The sequence below is a fragment of the Lissotriton vulgaris genome, chromosome 8, assembly GCF_964263255.1.
Source record: "Lissotriton vulgaris chromosome 8, aLisVul1.2, whole genome shotgun sequence".
NCBI classification, from domain to species: Eukaryota; Metazoa; Chordata; class Amphibia; order Caudata; family Salamandridae; genus Lissotriton; species Lissotriton vulgaris.
In genome coordinates this window covers 1,253,622,417-1,253,642,966 of record NC_141696.1, presented here as the reverse complement: position 1 = coordinate 1,253,642,966, position 20,550 = coordinate 1,253,622,417, and the positions used below count along the sequence as shown (strand labels likewise).

Sequence of the window (20,550 nt, the reverse complement as noted above, 5' to 3'; positions counted from 1 at the left end):
AAGTGTAATTGCATCATGGGAAATATCTCTACTATGAGCCAATGTGTTTTCCAGGGCAGCTCCTGTGATTATGCGGCTGTCACTACTTCCCAGGTGTACATTTAGAAACCTTTGAAAAATGTATAAAATTCCAAAAGTTACTCAAAACATGGGGGGAATCCTGCAAAAGTATCTTTCACATTCTCTTTTTCTGGAGAAGCCCAAATAATCAATGGATATAACCCTGTGAGTAGATAAACCATGACATTTGGACTGCACTTTGCGGGCGTTATATGCATTCATTCTGTAATCAGCACTTCCAACATGCTTCTAGAAATGTCATTACTCTTGGATGGGTTATTAGGGCATTGAAAGGCATGTCTCTTGTCTATTCTTTGATGAAATGTTACTCATAGATAGGCTCCCATCCCAGGTCTACTGTCGCTTCTGATATGTCTGTAAATCCACTGATGCCAGCAATGCATGAAGGTCTGTGACTAAAGAATCATGTTTGTTACGCTCATGTTAAAATTGCAGCCATACAATTGGGACACCTTTTGAAACACACAAAAACATCAAAATCAACATACTAATCACCATTGCCCCCCAAAATTAATGTTAGATCCAAAAATGAAAATAAGTACCACTTGCCCAGAAATTAACATGGCACACATTGAAATGAATATAATCCCCACTAGAAAAGAAAATATGACTGTCACAAGTTGAAATGAATGTCATGGTTCAAAGATAATATGAAAGTCTTTGAAAATGTGGCAATCACTGAAATTCATTTTGTAAAAATTCAAATGATTACGACAGGGCTTAAAAAATATATGACCTACTTAGAAATGATAATGGATGATGCTAAAATTCTGTAATAGGCATTACAATTAATTACATCTTGAAATAATATTACGTTTATACATACATATTATGCATTTAAATGAATATGATACACCTTTAATGAATTTGACAAGTATTCATATTAATTATGCTTATTGAAATGGCAGTGACAGTCTTTGAAATGAACATATCATTTGTTGAAATGAATATGAGACCGATTAAGTGAATATGGCACACATTGAAATCTTTAAAAAATATGTGAAAACAAATATTACTTTTATTTAAATGAATATGACCTACATTGGTATGACCTTGCAAAACATTGCGGACCCGATTCACAAAGGTAAACTGAGACAAGAGTCTAACTTTACGACTTTTGGTATTCACAAAGGGCATTTACGAGTAGTAAAGTTAGACTTTTGTCTCAGTTTTGGTCTCAGTTAAGCTTAAGACCAAAACTTAAGTTTGACTGAGACAAAAGTCTAACTTTACTACTCGTAAATGCCCTGTGTGAATGCCGAAAGTCATAAAGTTAGACTTTCGTCTCAGTTTACCTTTGTGAATCAGGCTCTAAAAGAATCCACGACAAAGAGACTAAAAACACAACATTCAGCCCCAGTTAACCGAAGATTTTCAGTCAGGAGCATGGAAGTAGAAAAGCAAAGCAAGATGTCTAGTTCCTGAAGTCTTGAAAATATGAACCCTCCCAGAGAGGGGCCGAAACAAGAGACAGCAGCAAAGAAAAACAATATGCCTCTAAAATGTAACCCATTGCTCATGGATGGAATAATGGCCGTCATGCACTCCAAAAATATCTCTTCCGAATGGATTTAAAAAAATGAATTATGCATTGAAACAAATGGAAATGACAATCAAAATCATTAGATGAAGTCAAAACGCTACACTTCACAGTTAAAGGCTTAAGGAAGCATAGATTAAAGACACAAGGGAAAGATGAAGAAGGGAACATATTGGACTGCTGGGGGTACAAGAAAATGTGGAAGGACCCAGCACAGAACTTTTTTCTGGAAGAGTGGCTACTAAAATCCTTAAAATCAAAGGGACTATCAAAATAATCCCCATAAAAAAGGCAAAGAGAGCTTCTATACACCCACCAAAACACAGAGCACCTCCAAGGGCGATTATTGCCCGTATCTGCATTCATTGAGACAGGCAAAGCAATCCTTCAAGTGGACATCAAAAATGGGGACATAAGTTTTGAAAAAACAGTTGTGCCCATCTTCATGGACTTCATTATACCCGTTCAAAAACACAAACACAGTTTTGATACAGTCACAAAACTACTCAATGAAAAAGATATAAAATATATGATGCTGTTCCCTGGCAAATATAACAGCTGAAGGTAAATCCAGGAGCTTCTTAACCGCGGTGGGGACATGTGATTGGATAGAAAGGTAGAGACCAATCAGGGTCGGACTAGGATAAAAAATAGGCCCGGGCACCAAAATAAAAGTAGCCTCGATTAGAGAGCAATATAGTTGAAAAAGTGGCCCCCTTATGCAGATCAAGCCAGTTTTGAGCCTGTAAAGGCACACTGTATGGGTAATTTTCAAGGTGTGGGAGACTGCATGAATCTGTATTTACTGCTGGCAATGCTTGTGACAATATCAGTGAAATCAGCAAGAAAATATTAGCCCACTGAGCCTTAAAACAGGCCCACAAACTACTATTTCAATTTCAAAACACTTTATTCGGTTTTAAGTTTTAAAACCATAAAAGATACATAGTTAAAACGTATTAAAACAGTTCAACAAGAGTATACCGAGCATGAAGATCATCCCGACAAGACTCAGCATAATGTATACAAATTAATAAACTGTACAGGATTCTACACGGTACACACAACAGATACATTATTTTTTTAAAGCAAATGAATCATACATGATCAATTCAATCGGGCAGACTATTTCTAATCCTAACAACAGCTTTTAAAAATCCTACCACAAATAAAATACATTCAGGGTAAAGCAGCTGTAGGTAAAGGAGAGCTGGGCGGACTTGGGAAAATTTCAATTTTTTTAAAGAGGAAATAAAAAATATTGACGTGGCCCCACATAAAAATTACAGAAAAACATGAAGTGAAGCAGATCCTGCGGAGACTTGTAGTCGCAGCCGCAGGGTGCTAACACTTGGCCTCTGTGGCTACCTTTTGGTACTGCTAATAACAAATGTAAAAAGTCTAACCGGAATCTTGTCAATAGAAAACATTCCTGAGTAGAGATGGGGTACGTGAGATAGGGCTCAATGCCTGTAACAGTTTTTAGCAGTAAATGAATGCGGACACTCTGTTTGCCTAATTCTTCTTGAATCATAGACCTTACCAGAAGAAAATAATTCTTTGTAAAGGCAACATCTTGTTTAATGATCGGGTCAGCTTTGTAAAAAAGATCCAGCCGCCCCAGCTCCTCACAACAATTTTTTATGTACCTTACCCACAGGATGCGTAATCTATGATCTAGACTCATTATTTCAGAAAGAATCTGATGGGTAAGAACTAACTTCTTATTTAACCAGCAGTTTAGCCAAAAAAGTATGGGACGTAGAGCCAATATATCACTTAAAACTTGCACTCCCAGTTCCTCATGTACCACCGCATTTGAAGTACTGTTAGGCACCCCTAATAAACATTTAAAAAAAGCATTCTCCACTATTTGTGGTGCACCCAAAGCGACATAACCCCAAACTACTAAAAACAATCGGCCTACAGAGTGATCAGTGAGACCAGCCTATTGGCACTGCATGATTGACCTATAGACAAGTCCGAGCCTGAGACCAATTACCATAGATGCAAATGGTAGAAGATAGAGAGAAGAGAGGGACAGAAATGAAACAAACACAGAAACAACTTACAGCATCAAGGAACAATCAGTGGTCCTGATGGTAGCCCTCTACTCCAGAGTCTGCCCAGCAGAAATACACTTGACAAAAAGGATCCTGAGTGGGTCAAGTGCAAGAAGAGCTAACCTGAACCTGAGTACAGAAGTAGAACTCTAACAGACACTTGATTCCCGCATCGTTTAAGTCCAGTGAGTAAAGCCAGAAGGACACATGAGATATAGACTGATCCATGAACAGGAAAGGTCGATCCAAAGCATGTATCAATAAAATAGTGATTATGGATTACCAAAACGTATAACAGCAAGCTGTTCAAATAGGTATAATATGGGGGTGGGTGTCTGCACAGTTTGACTATAGTCGTCGATTGTTGTTAAAATTAAGGGCCTGACTAGAGGGGGTGACAGGCTCCCAGCAAACTGAGAATGTGAGGAGGTGGGACCCTGCGGCGCATGGTGTTGGGGGTGAGCTCAAGGGGAAAAAAAGGGGCAGTTTTATCTTATAATCACTCAGCGTACAAGACAGCACTGTCATACACGCCCCCAAGGTCGCATCAAAAAAGAAAGTGTACCAGAAATTATAGATAATCCAAATGATGGCAACAGGAAACAAGAAATTCCAACAAAATGATACAATCTGAATTCTATCCTGAAACACAGATGGTCTGACAAATAGAATAAAAAGGGGAAGTTTCCTCCAGGCATTTAAGAGACACAATCCAGATATGATAAGTCACACCAGGAGACACAACTAAGCAGTGCTAACTGCCAGATGCTAGGTAGGAGATGTGATAGACTATTAGCTCCTGCCGTGGTTACATCAGGCTACAGTAGTATAGCTATTTTAGTTTAAAAATCAACGCAATTGATCATTGATCACCCTGGACCCACAGGGTTGATATGTAGTGGTGACAGGGACATGGAATGGTGAAAGGCTCATCCTCTTTTCTGTTTATCTTCCAACCAAACTCCAGTCTACTTCCCAGAACAAGTTAGGTCTGTTATTACTACAACTATCAAATGGATGGTTGGTAATGGAGGGAGTCTTAATTTAACAATGTTGGACGACACAGACCAGCTGAGAGGTGCAAGCCCCAGAGCTGCCCGCACCTGCATCAGTTTGTGGAGGCCTTAGCCTAGAAGATGTATGGGATAGAAATAACCCCCAAAAGAATTAGTATTTATTGTACTCTGGAGCCCATGATGCCTTCTCCCACATAAATGCTCCATCTAATGGAGATGGCATATACACAGGTTTAACAATGAAAGGTTCTTAGCTAAGGGTATTTCAGACCATTCCCCTTTGATACAGGACCCAGAGGTGCATGACACTGGACATTATCAAGAATGAAAGCAAAACACCTAATTGTACAAACACACAAAATAAGCCAAGCCACGGAAAGACTAATCAGAAATCAAAAGACCAAGGGGTGGGGCTGTAAGAAGTGAATGCAAGCGTTATTTGGAGGGAAACGAGAAGCCTGCCTTCAGCAATCTAAAAAGGGAAAGTGAACTGGAGTGAACCAAATGGAAGCTGGAAAACTCAACTTGGAAAAAAAGATATTTGAATAATGAATCTGAGATATTAGAGCACCGGTTTAGCTTAAAATAAGTAGGAATATCAGGCAACTGTCAAACGGAAAGCACACAACCACTTCTTGCCATGTAACAGAGGGGTATATTAGGTGGGCAATAAAGTGAGTAAACTCCTCACCTGGCTGAGAAAGATGAACAACACATTAGGTGAAAACATTAGATTAAACAGGTTAGTCAAATCATACGTCCCAATGGAATTGTGGTGCAAGGTAGCATGACCATAACCAATATATTTCTGGATAGTTCCAAACCCTTTATACCTTGCAGAGTGACTTGGAGGATGCTGACATACAAGTCTTTTAGACGGGCCTATTGTTGCCAGGCATTTAGTTGTCTGATAGAGGAAACCTATATTCCAACATAATCAGAAGTGGGGGGGGAGAATCGAAGAGGCAATTAACGATCAACAGTCTAGGAAACCTACAGGCCAGACCTAGTAGCCTTCCAATAGAATTTTGCAAAATGATCAAGTGCAAGCTAGCAATGCAACTCTTAAACATGTACCTAGACAAAATAACCAAGGGCACCTTAGCAAATTACCTCAAAATGGCCACAATGTTGCCCATTCACAAACGGAACCAACCTCTGAATGAGTGTGCTTCAATCTGACATACTTCCCATTTTAATAAAGAAAAAAGCTATTGGCAAAAACAGTGACCGGACTTCTGGAAGTGATAACTAATAATTTTATGTACCCTGACCAATCAGGTTTTATGCCTAACAGAAGCATCTACTGGATTCTAAGATATATGGGTGGAGCGCAGATACTGTAGGGCGACAGAACCTAATGTGGCCTTAAAGTAAGGTGTTTGACTGTCTGGAAAGGAACTATATGTTAAGGACTTCCAGAAGATGGGATTTGAACTAAACTATTTAAGCTGGTTTAGACTCCTCTATTGAGGTCCTCTAGCCAGCGTCACAGTGAATGGAGCCACATTAAATCTGTTTAAATTAAAAAGGGGTATAAGACAGGGGTGCCCTCTTTCTTCTATGAGATTTGCATTGATCCTTGAACCCATGGCTTGCTGGATCTAGGAAAATGCATTGACGAGGGATGAAACACCACAAGGGACAATAGAATTTCTTTATATCCTGCTTTATGTTGCTACACAAAGATGACCCTGGATAGGGTATTGCTGATTGTAAATATGTTGGCCAATTCTCAGACCAATGTGTTAACTGGTAGAAATTAATTTTCTACCTTTTGTTACACTGGGACCCTAAACTAATAGCTAAATTCCCCATGAATGAGGGGGATTACGTACAATGAAATATCTATTACATGGATGTGATGCTGATTAGTTAATTTGATGTAATCTGTCCAAAATCCTGAGAACATTCAGCGAGAATGTGGGATATTGGAAGAGAATAAAACTTTCCCTATTGGGGCATATGACTGAGTACAAAATGATTGCACAAGCCGAATTCTTGTCCGTCATTTAAAATACACCATATCGGGTGACAACGGAGTTCTTCAGAAATGCAGAACCTAGAGTATGGTCTCTTCAATGAAACAATGCACTACTAGCTATGGCAAAGGATGAATTAACTTTGAGGGTCTATGATGTAGGTATTGCTCTCCCACGTATCCAAAGATACTACTGGATAGACAGAGCTAACATGTGCACTGGGGATTTATGTTCTCCCTAAATACTAGAAATGGAGTGAGGAACCTCCATGTATATATCCCAATGGTGGTAAACACATGATGTACAGCCAACATACAATCGGGAAAGGGTAAGACTCTTAGGGGCGCATTACGATGTCAGACGGAAAGCCTCCGCCGACAGTCGCATACACCTAGACCGTGTCGGAACTCTTCAAACCGAGTCGGACGGTTTACAATGTGCCCGACCTATCAACAAAACAGTCTTTCTGAATCTGTTCCGAATGGCTCTCGGAATATTTGTGTCAGTCGGAACAGCATCGTACAGCTCCACGGACATCGTTTCCAACCGAGCGATTACAATGCTGGTTTCCAACAGCCTTTACTAGTCAGCCTGTCCAACATGAAAAGGGTGACGAAAAGGGACTTTGGGGGACCCTAGCAGGGCCCCCTTCACTTTGAGGCCTCTGGTTGGGGGATGAGGGGGTACATAAGGGACCCCCTGTATAACCCTGCACTGTGTAGCAGGCACCATAAGGTGCCTGCAACAGGTTGCAGGGTTTTCCTCAAACACCCTATTTTTCCATAGGAGCCTGTGTTGTCGGGCTCCCATAGGGATCAATGGGACTCCGCCTGAACAGTGTTTGGTCACATCGTAATCGGTCGACAGGTTCATCAACAGCGAGTCGGTCAGTTCTCAAATCCAAGACGGTGTCGGGGGGAAAGTTTCCACCTGATATCATAATGAACCCCTTACTTGAGAAAACCATTTGTGGGAAATCTACCACCTTGAGGAAATAGGAAGACTGCCATGTCCTAAGAAGGGGGACATCATAGGAATTATAAAGTGTGTGATGCGTGGCTTCCCTGCACTGCCTCTTTGTGAAGGAAAGAGACGTTTTTAAATTGCTGTCTTTGGTGCACAAGATGATGCACTTGTCTGATGGTTCCTTCCTAACAGGTAGATTCAATTGGCACCCTCTTCCTCGGTTATTAAGTATAATGCCCAACTTCTTTTGAAGGTTGCTGTGCTTCTTTTGCTCTTCCCAGGGCGGTCAAATGGTTTTGATAGCTGCAGCAAAAAGGTGTAACAGACTCCCATTGAAAATGAGGGAAGAATCAATCTTTTATTATTCAGACAGGACCTAAACATCTGGCTCTTTCCTCAACCATAAGGGCTTTCAACCTGAGTTACCTTCGCATTTCCTGTTATTGTTTTATATGATGTGTTAGTACCAGGATAGCCCCTCCTTTCTTGGGGGTAGCAGTTTCACTTTACAAATGTACACGTTAGAACATAACAAATGTACACATGTTAAAATATAAAAACACATACAAATAAAATTCCAGGATCTAGGAAAATATTACTGAAGAAAGAAAATCTGTAAAAAAAATAATTAAGTTGGGGTAAAACATTACTGGAGCAATTGCAACACATAGCATTGACTGTTCCAGGTCCTTTTATAGGAAGAAGTAGGAAATAAATGTGCAGAAGAAGTATTAAGTGACCTACACAAAACAGAATGTGACATACAGGACAATGGACAGCCATGAAGGACTGGGAACCAAACAGGCAATTTCTTTACTATGACCCCATGTTGACATGGAAATTGCATGTTGTATCAAATAAGGCCAGAAAAATCCACTAAGGGGCTGATTACGATCTCGTCCGGAAAGCATTCCTACTGAATCGGTCCCGGAATGCTTTCCGGATGACTCAGATAGGGTGAGTCCAAACGAGCGATTTGGATGTATCTGGATGCTGCCAGATATGATTCAGTCGGACTTCAATGGGAGCCTGTATTCCAAAGAAGAACCCCTATGGGCCTGATTCAGAGGGACCTGGGTGAAGGGGGCCTGCTATGAGTCCCCAAAGACAGATTCCGGCAGCCGATTCATTCCGGAGAAGCCGATGCAGATCGACTGTCCAAATCGGTCCTCATAATCGCTCATAAAAAAAGTCCATAGGGCTGTACGATTTGGCTCTGAAAGACTTGACTTATCCAAATGTCTTTCGGAACAGTTTCGGACAGCCCTACCAGTTTACGGGCATCATAATCAGTAATTGGGAACTGTGTACAATTTGGTCAGTAACAAGGGCTCCGAATTGGATTCTGCAAACCCGAATCCGAATCGGAGCACTTCCGTAATCAATCCCTAAGTGTACTTGTCAGGTCGGAGGGTTATAGAATAAACAATCGTGCACATGATTCCTCCCCCGACAATTCTCAGAGAGAAAATGAAGGATGCAAAGGTTTGAATTCATTTAAGACTGCTTCATCCTCCAACACTCTGCCAATGGGAGACACTAGCAGGATAAAAGCACTGGCAGAGGGAGAGCAAAATGACCCGATGACTAATGGAACTGGGAGGAAGGCCAGAGCACTCACTTTTGATCTTCGCAGGTAACCTCGCAAACTAAGAGACAGACTCCTCAGGAAATGTGCAAAGACAATCACAGCTGACCCATGGACCCACCACTTGCATGGTATAATTGTACATCCCCTTTCGGAGCCCCAGGTTCAGCAGGAAAAGAGTTCAAAAACTGTCAGATAAGGGAAGGAGTGTGAACAGAAGAAGTGGTTAACAAACACATCCCTAAGAGGATAGCTTTTCCAATTGATCAAAAACTGAGGTTGTCCTCTGATGATTCAAGAATCATAACTTGCTTTGAATACATATTCCAGATCATTGTGAACTATAACCGGTAAAGGAACTGGAACTTCTATTTTAAAGCGATCAGTAAAATTTTGATTCATTTGAGAAACATGGAAAACTGTATGGACTTTCCAATATGTAATTAATTAAATGCAAAAAAATCACATGATTGGTGTGGCTGATAGTGTGGAATGGTCCAAAAAATGATGGCCTAAGTTTGAAGGGCAGAGATTGAGCAGAAAAGATATGGGACAACAGCCAGGCACAATCTCTCAGAGAAAACGTTGGAGCAGGTTGTTGAAGTTGATTGACACTCATAGAAATATCATCTTTACCCTTTATAATACTTTCAGCAAACTTGTCTCATAATTCTTTTAAATAATTTAATTATATTTAAACAACCAGAACAACATGATCAATCTTAGGTGAATCTGAAAAGTATGGAAAGACAGAAGACAGAAGAATGAAGTCACCTTTGTGTCACTGTGGTTGACATTACAACAATAAAAATCGACCAATTCCTGATAATTTGACCAACTATTATGAGTAGCAATACAGAAACAACATATGTACTATTCTATGTATCGGTTCACCTTTTCCGTTTGGCCATCTGATTAAGGAAGACAAGTAGAAACAATGGCCCATTGGATTCCTAGTGCTGAGTATAGAGCCTTCCAGAAGCAAGAAAAGTATTGGGATCCTTGACCGGAGTTTACAACAGTTGGAAGGCTATGAAGACAAAATACATCAGTGATGAAATCTTGAGTCATGTTAGGAGCTTGTGGAACATTCTTGAATGATGTAATATGGGCCATCTTGGAAACACATCTACTGTAACCATAACCATAACCACTTGGAAAACATTAGAAGTTAGGGGATCAATAATAAAGTCTGTAGAAATTGTTTGCCATGGTTTCGGTGGTACTGAAAGAGGGATTATATAACTAAAAAGTATTTCATCGAGTTTGCTCTTGAACACACACCAAACAACAGATAACTTATTGCTGAACTTTTGTTCAGCAATATGAACTTTATCAGTGTTGGCCACCAGAAGGACCTCCAAACGTAGTCTAATGTGGACTTATTACCTGTATTCAGAAATAGCAGAGTTATCGCACATTCTCATAACCTCCTCTTGGAGTTCCTTGATAGGAATTATTAAGAAGTATTGTTGAATGTATATGCAAAGTGTTGCATTAAACGTATTTTAACTCTAACCGCTAACACATCTGAAGCACAAAGATAGATCTGTTCTTCTTTACCTTATACAATGTCTATACCATTTCAATAATTCGGTTTTGTGAAAGAAGATTTTGATTTTAAGTTGCAGTGGAACCAGGATAGTGTTAACTAGTGGGTAATTCTACTAACTATGCCAAGGACATGGATCAAGCTGAATATATTAATACACCCTTAATCTTTTCCTTAAATCCTCACTGGAAAAGTTTCAATTAATTTCTTTACATCCAGCACTAATGTGGTCATGAAAATGGTTAACCTAAGAGAGTACATCACCATTTCTTTGCACGATATTGCTGTACCCTCTTCAGCAGAGAATTCATTGTAAGCCTCCTGGACATCCACTTTTATGAACAAAGGAAGGTTGCATATTCATCAAGGTACAGAATTGAATCTGCAATTAATGGAGGGACCCAAGCCAAGGCTGTTCCGGAAGGATTGTCAATGAGGTATCCGACCTAGGAGCAGTCAGAAGCAAAATGGCCTGGGCGAAAGACAAAGTAGACCAGAAGAGAATACAGAAATTATTTTAGTTCAGTTGGATCATTAGAAAATCAAAGAGTATTTGGACTAATGATAAACAGATAACGAACATCCAATGTCTGCCTGAGAATTGCATTAGAATAACCTAGTGACCAACTGGCACAAAATGTCAAGTTGCATCAACAATCCTCAAGGCAAACTGGAATATCAAAGGTAGAAAATTGTAGAGGAACCTAACACTCACAGACTCCTTAACAGAAGGAGAGGACCAGTTCCAAAAGGAGCAGAATATTAGAATCTAGAAAAATATCCCTGAAGAAAAAATCACATGTACAATAATGTGTGATTAGGGGCAAAGGACCCACAGACATAAAGCAACCAGAGCATTTGCATAGTACTGGCTGGTAAGCTCCTTTTACAGGGAGAAAAGTATGTAGGTGTGAAGAGGAATCAGGACGTGAGCCACAGAAAACTGGTCAGCCACGATTGGCAGTCTTTACTAATTATGCCTGCCAATTTTAGAAATGTCCTCTGGCCCAGCAGACAATTTCTAGCATTTGCAGAAACCACCGCCACAGGGGTTCTTGTCAATGCACTGTGTGTTTGCTCTATGCCTATGGAAAAATGACATGCTGTATGCCAACCTAATAAAAGTTTTTTTTTTTTCAAAAAGAAAATCCCAAAGTGGGATTTTCTTTTATAAAATAACATAAAAACAATACCCCCTAACACTAGTAGTTTACTCCCACATTGAGAAGGACATTGAGCACTTTTCAATGATCCTTACCACCAGGTTTTTTCTGCTTGTGATTGACATTTACAATGGCTCTATGTCCAGCCATCTAGAGTACATGGGAGGACATAAAGCCATCCCTTCGTCAGTGGGGTTTGATGACTGTGGAGACAGAGTCATTCCGCCATCATCATGCCTGCTTTTAAATCTGGTGGGCGGACCATAATGATGATGGGGAGGGTACTCTTTTGTATCAGAGTTCTCTCTCTGCCAACATATAAATCAGGCCCTTTCTTCCTTCCTTCCTTATCCTTATGAAAAAAGCATCATGCAGAAGGAGCGATCTTGGAGCAAGAAGTAAAGTCAGAAAGTGCCTCTGTCAAGTAAGACTTTAAAGAAAGAAAAGGAGCATACAGGCTTGTCCCAAACAGAACGTGAAGGAGGCAAACTTCTGAATTAATTCAAGACAGTGCTTATCCTTTGACACTCTGCACCAGAGATATGTGCTTGTGGAAAAGCTCTGTATCTGGGAGAGCAAGATAAGCATGTAATTTGCAGAGACAGAAGAGAGACCAGAGCCCTTGTACTTGATCTCTTCAAGACACCTCAAAAATTCAGTGGTGCACTCCTAAAGGAATGCACAAGGGTAACCATAGCCCAACAATGGATCCACCACTTACATGGCATAGCAATCACCTGAGCCTCCTCTTCATTCGTCTTAATGTAATCTCATTGGGGCCTTCTTCTTTCCACTAGTGCAATGTTGTCAGTGGGACACATGGGCTGTGTCCCTCCAGCTTCCATGTAAAAAATTAGAGCAGCAGAAAGTTTACTAAATGAACATGGCAGGAAAGCAGTGGATGCCTCTTTCGTATTTTACCTGCCACATTTGAATATGGAGGTGTATTCATAAGTTTTGAAATTCTGCCTCAATGCTGCAGCTCTCTCTATGGTAAAGCAAAAGTAAACAAAGTAATTCAGCTTGAAAAAAAACTGTTAAGAATATTTTTACGTTAATTACTATTGTAAACACATTTTATGTATGTATTTTAAATGTAGAAAAAAATGTAGAAAATGCTACAGCAGATTTAACGTAATTTTAATAGAAAATGTAATTTTTAATGTATTAAAATAAATTAAAATTATTATTAAAGTTTAGATCAAAAATCTTACCACCGAAAACAAAAAACATATTTTTTATCATGCACTAAAATCTATAAAACATGATGTACAGAATACAGTATAAGTAAACTAAATATATTTTAATAAAAAAACCTATGTTACATTAATTATAACATTTAAAATATGTATTAAAATATTTTAAAATGAAATAGGAAATATGTTTTATTTTTAGAGAATTATTTACCTATAAATTGTATCTATTTAAATGTTTTACTATTTTAAATATTTTATTTTAATTTAACATTGTTTCCTGTGGACTTTTATTTTAAGTCACTCAGGTCACTGAGTTCCATGGGAAAATGTTGCAATATCAGTTGTTGACCATGTGTATCGCTGGAATTGCTCATGCTCTGAGCTGGTGTACATTTACTACTGTTTTGGCTCCTTTCTTGCTGTAGTAACGGTGCAAGTGCAGTTTGTGAATAGCAATGGGCTTAGAGGCCTACTTATTAAAACATCATGCAGCACAGCAACCACCTCGCTGCTCTGGGTGATTGGGAAAGGGCAGGAATGCCAAATACTGAACATTATACAACGCATTCCTGTCATTTCCCAGTACCGGCGCACAATGTGCTCCCTAGCGCCAATTCAGGCACCCTTATACCATGGAGTAAGGGTGCCTGCATTGTAAGCAGGATTGTTTTTGTGTACGAAGGGATGGTTTCCTGCACAAAAACAATCCCCTGAGTCATCATTTTCCTCTTTGTATTCGTGCTGCAATATGCAGCATACAGAGAAAGAGGAAACAATTAGGAGCATTTTGATGCATCCCCAGGTCTACCAATTATGGTAAAACAGGGAAAGCACCAAAATCCATTGGTGGTGCATGGGAACACCCTTGATTCAGACATGCAATGCCTCGCTGGGGCAGGGCGACGCAACGCAGAGATTTGTGCAGTGTTGCTTTACTCTAGATTTATCAAGCCACAAAAGTGTGGCTTGCTAAATCTAATTTACACAAGGGTGATGCAACTCTTTAACATATATGCCCCTTTGACTTTTGTGTATGAGTGCACGTCCTTCACCAGACAGCTAGTGATTGGAGATATCCTGATCAAATAAACAATACTTGACAGAAGAATAACCATACCTTAGCAAGCTTATAAGCTTATAAATCCTGGAAGTATTGATGCCATCGTTTCGCTATAGAAAACAATGTGACTTTAAGAAAAATATTTAAAATGTGTAAATCAATTCTGAAAAATATCAAAAATGTAAATAAATGTTTAATGAAAATATATAAAGTTATGTAATTATGCAATAAATGATACTATACAAACAAATATATTAATATAGTATTATGTATAATATACTCAAAAACATATGCAAACTGTATTATAAAAAAGTACCTTCAAAAAATGTATCTATGAAAAAAATTCTTCCATATTTGCAAAAGTATTGTAAAAATGCAAAATATCAAACACTATTTAAAACATATATAAAATTTTTTGTATTTCAAAAATGTATAAAAAGTTTGGTTTAAGAATATCTTTTATACATAAACTATATATGCTTAAGATATGTAAATATGTAAATACAATAAAATGTAAAAATTAAAATTAAATAATAAACTGTCATCATTTCCTGTGCAAAAAATATTAATATCCATAATATATGCTAAAAATGCAACACTTACATGTTTACATCTTCTACTTACATTTTAATCAAACATGTTACAAAATTGAACTTCCACTTCTGTTGAAACTATTTTAGTCATAATTTTCTTCATTGCAATTAGTATTTCTACTCTAATCTAAGACATTTAAGAAAAGGTGTTGGCCAATAAAGGATAAACATGTACTATTCCCACTCAAATCTTAGCCATTTTGAGTAAAGTGTTGGACACTAAAGGTGTGACATTTACTATTCTCACTCCAATTTAAGCCATTTAGGGGAAGAAGTTGGATACTAGGGGTGACAATTACCATTCACACTCAAATCTAAGCCATTTGGAGAAGGTGCTGGACACTAAAAAGTTCACATTTACTATTCCCACTTGAATGTAAGCCATATTGGGAAGGGGTTTGGACCCTAAAGGACTTATATGTACTATTTCCACACCAACCTAGACTATTTTGAGGAAGCTGTTGGACACTAAAGGGCATGGTATTTACCATTCCCACTCCACTATAAGCATTTTGGGGAGGATGTTGGACACTTAAGGAGTGACATTTGTTAATCCCACTCCAGCCATTTGGGGGAAGGTGTTAGACACGAAAGAGGTTATAATTACTATTCTCACTGCAGTGTAAGCTATTTAGGAGAAGGTGTTGGACACTAATGTTTAACATAATTACCAGAAAAAACAACATGTAAATAAAACATTTTTAAATTAAACATTTTATGATAAATTAACTATTAATTTGATTAACAAAAAATTATTCATGAACATATACATTGTACATAAAATAAACAAAAAAAAATCACTTTAACAAATGAAACAACCTACATTCAAAATAATTTATAAAATAAAATAAAATAATTTCATAATAATATAAATATATAATATACAATATTTTTCATCACATACATGGAACAGATGTGAAATAACAAATCTCCCAAAATAACTAACTGTACAAACAAACAAATTAATTTCTAAGAATTAACAGAACAATATGTTTTATTTGATAGAAAATTACCAATCAACATTATTTTTTAACATTTTAATCTTAATCTAAATGTATTTTTGTACAACATGCTTGTATGCAAATTCAATCAATTAAACATATTAAAAATATTATTTATAATAGACATATTTTATGAAAAGTTTAATTTATAAATTAAATATTAAACCAAATTTAAATAAAAATTACAATTCATATTTAACGTAACAATATATACTTAAATTATAGAAAACATATATTAAATGTATTACAAAATTGTTTTACAAATGCACAATTTTGCTAACTTAGGGGCCGATTAAGATGGCAGTCGAAAAACCTCCCCGACAGCCATGGTAGCATGAAAAGAAAACCTGCAAGGACCGCAGCGTAACCGCCGGTCCAGTTAGGATGCTCTTCAGTCGAATTCCGACTGCGGCGGTCGGATGTGGGCGATTAACAATGCGGCGGTAGCTGCAGCTCCGCCGCAATGTTAAAAGGAGCATGCCCTGCATGTCCAGCATGTCCTGCATCTCCTGCATCTCCCTGCACTGAAGAGTGCCTGCCACCTGGCACATAGAAATTTAGAGGGTACCATCGGTACCCCCCAGTGCACCCACCCCCCCAACATATTGGGGGCCCGCAATGGGTCCCCGGAACATGTCTCTGCCACCCTTTCCATGGCAGTTCTACAGCAGGGGAAAGGATGACTACCACCGGCATCATAATCTTGCCGGCAGTGTTTGGCCCTCATCCACAACAATTGTAGCAGGCCAGCTGTGCCTGCCAGGCAAGTGGGCGGACTGCAACCGGCGGAAAAGTGGCGGGTGGAAAATCACACCACCGTGGTCACGACCGAGATGCGAATTGGACCAGCAGTTTTCCAGGTTTCGATCGCGGGTGAATGGCCGCCGCCGGTTCGGCGGTTGCTACTGCCGGACCGGCGGCAGCCATCCGCCCGCCATCCTAATCGACCCCATTGTAATTAAAACATAATGTGAAATGCTGTCAAAGTAAGCTTCAAAATATTACATTTTATTTACATATGCCAAATTTTGCAAACAAATGACTACAACCCTATTTTTAAAATCTTCCTACACTTTTCCTCTATAAACTCAACATCTTGCTCCTATAATACTAAAATCTATAGAAATTAATAAATTAATCTAATAATACCTAAATAATTATTTATGATATTTATGATATTTACAAATTAATTTAAAGAAATTGCAAACTAGTTATCAACACAGAATTCCACATAAACACTGATTATATACTGCAAAAAAAATTAATTACCCCCAAAAATATTAATTACAGCGATATTTACAAAAACAATATTTTCTACAACAATATTTGAAATAACACTTAAAATAATATCGTCTTTAATATCGTCGATATTCCTGTCCACGATATTTTTGACATCATAATATTTTTCACACAATATATTCACATCACAATATTTTTCATCCGATATTTTGTCCAAATACCTTGTGACAGCCTTAATTTTTCTTTGGATAGCTTAGGGGTCATTAGGATGACAGACGGAAATCTGCCATTCAATCGTATTTGAGACGGCCCGCCTACAAGGCGGCAGTCGCATGGGGCAAATTAGGATGTGACCGCCACTGTGGCGGTCACATTGCCCATGTTTTGTGCTGCGCTCTCCAGCAGCTGCTGCAAGACAAAACAGAAATCCCACACATATCCCTGCACTACACGGCAGTAACATGGTGTAGGGATATGTAGGGAGTACCATAAGTGTCCCACAGGGCCTATGTCCCTGGGGGTTATTGGGGCCCGCTACGGGCCACCAAATTAATTTCCGCCTGCGGTTTGTCCACCGCAGAACGACCGGCAGAAAGGAATCCTTATAATACGCCATTCAATGACTTCAGGGAGATCCGTCAGGCGGTCGGATAAAGACTGCCAGGCGGGACCGGGGTGGTCAGTGTTTCAGACCGCCACCCATCCAGAAGCCATTGCAATATGGCGGACGTAGATCTGAAGGACCGCCACCTACGCCCTGTCGGTGGCGGTCCCTCGGCCATCGTAATGAGGCCCTTAGTGTTACTTTTATTTATACTGTTTACGAATTTTGGAGTTTTTTTCTGATTTGTTAACTACTTTATACTTTGAATATGATCGCCTTTCTAATTCTGCGTTAGTGATACTTTCTTTGAAATGTTCCTTGCACTGAAAACACTAATTTAGGTACATTATAATGTTATAGATTTGATATCTATAGAATTTGTATTTATTTTGTTTTAATATATCAATATTTAAATGTTTGATGCTTAACATTGCAATATTTTGTATGATTCCATAATGTACATAGGAATTCAAAGGTACTATATTTTGTAATTTGATATTTTGTTTAACTTGAAATTTACAGGGACCATATTTTTGTAATCAATATTTTTTTATTTACATTACCACTCAAACCCAATATGCTTGTGTAGCGGATATTTTTAAGTTGATAATTTTGTATGACAAGATTTTTGTTCTAAATAGTACATAATAATAACCACTTAGACAAGCCACGCATTTCTGTCTGTCATGAATGATCCCCGTCCATCAAAAGCAAAGGTAATGTGAATCATCACAACACATTACCTTATTGCATATGCTACCATTTTTAAAACCTGAACACTTCTTATATTTGTTGATCAAGTAACTAAACATGTTTTAAAAGAACCAATAAGCTGGAACTTTCAAAAACTTTAGTGAACGTTGGAACCATCATCTCAGCATTCTGGTGCAGTTAACTGAACAACAAAAGAGCCTCAAATGACAGTACCCTTCATGAAGTTGGTGCTGTCCCTGCTGGAGCAATAGTATCCCCTTAACCACAAAAATCACAGTTCTGAATCAGTCACAATAGCAAAAAACAATGTACAACTATATATAAAAACGGTATGAGGTATTTATTACACATATAAAATCATACACAACGCATTTAATCAGTTATCCAACAGATACAAGTTTCCTAACATACAAAATATTCACCATGAATTAAAATACACACAATTATGACCTGCATAATTGGAAATGTCACTGCTGACCATTACATCGTGACATAAGAGGCATCATTAAGAATAATGGCTGAGTGTAATTTGTTTTCCAGATTTTCATGTGAGACTTGGATTATTTTCAAAGATTTAAAAATATTCAGAATAGTGGCCCTTATTTACGATGTTCGGCAGACTGCCACGACAAGTTGTGACAGTCCGTCCAACATCTAGGCCAGGGGATCCGACCACGGGATTACAATACTCGCGGTCAGAGCCAGAGGGTGGGGGAAAGACCACTGCCTCGGACAGCCCTTCTCGGCGGTGGTCGGACAGTAATTACTACAGTAATTACTACAGTAATTACTACAATGAAGGATGTGCATGCACAGGCACCGCCATATGGATTACAATGTCTGTTTCCAACAGCCTTTTCATGGTGGTCCCACCGCCATGGAAAGGTTGTCGTAAAGGGACTCTGGGGGCATGTAGCAGTGCCCCCCCCAACATCTATGGCCCGTGTTCAAGGCACCAGATGGTGCCTGGCACACGGGCATGGATGTTTAAAACATCCTTTTTTCTACTGCGGCTTGTGCTGTGGCCGTTTTCTGGGCCACAGCACAAGCCACAATAGAAAAAGGCATGTTTTTCGACCACCTACACAGCGGTCATATCATAATATAGTGGTTGGAGCCATCGACTACTTGTCGGGAGGTTCCAATCCCGGTGCGATGGTGGTTAGACACTCGTCCGACCGCCATCTTAATGAAGCCCAGTATGTTTTAGCATCATAGTGAGCAAGGATTACTGAAATATGTTTGGGCCTCAAGGCAAATTTCAAACATTAGATCAGAAGAAAGAATCTGATTTTGTGGTAAGCAATTTGATGGAGTCACTATAAGTAATAAATAGAGAATTATGGGCAAGGTGTATGAATATTGGGCCTGATTCACAGGACTAACTTAGGACAAAATCCTAAACTTACTACCATTTTGGTATTCACAGAAGGCACTTACTCATTTTGGTATTCACAGAAGGCACTTACTCATTTCGGTATTCACAGAAGTTAGGAGTCCTAACTTTAGGACTCCTAAATGCCTTCTGTGAATACTGAAAGTCTTAAAGTTAGGATTTTTCTCAGTTTAGGAGTAGTAAAGTTAGGAGTCCTAATTTTAGGACTCCTAAATGCCTTCTGTGAATACTGAAAGTCTTAAAGTTAGGATTTTTCTCAGTTTAGGAGTAGTAAAGTTAGGACTCCTAAATGCCTTCTGTGAATACCGAAAGTCGTAAAGTTAGGATTTTTATCAGTTTAGGAGTAGTAAAGTTAGGAGTCCTAATCCTAAAGAAATAGCTGCATAGGAATGATAGTACCATTGAGCTGTTATACTTTGGTGGGGAGTACCTAGCAGCACAACAATACTTAAACCAAATGTTTCATAAAAAGACTATAAAATGGTCACACCATTAATAAACCTACGGTAAACATCAAGAGAATACACACAGCAGCAGCAAAGCAGTCGCCAATGCCCAAGGTATGCTCATTTGAGTCACTGTGAAATGCCCCACGATCAGTTGCTTGGGGTGACTGCTATTCCTCAGATTCTTCAGTTTGGATCCAAAAAAGGGGAGGGTTTGAGCCTTCTTAGCGCATAATAAAAGGAACACTATTTCATGGGTGCAACAAGAGTGAAGGTAATGTCCGTTGTCATTTTAGGCCTAGTATTAGCCATAATCCTTTGCTTTTCATATCCAAATGTATATATAACAC

At 38.7% G+C, this 20,550-nt stretch overlaps 1 protein-coding gene across 1 annotated transcript in view; it reads right to left on the bottom strand.

Annotated features, from left to right (window-relative positions):
• FLT3 (fms related receptor tyrosine kinase 3) overlaps window positions 1-20,550 on the bottom strand; it is a 496,362-nt gene that overhangs the window by 80,576 nt on the left and 395,236 nt on the right. The window lies entirely within an intron of this gene.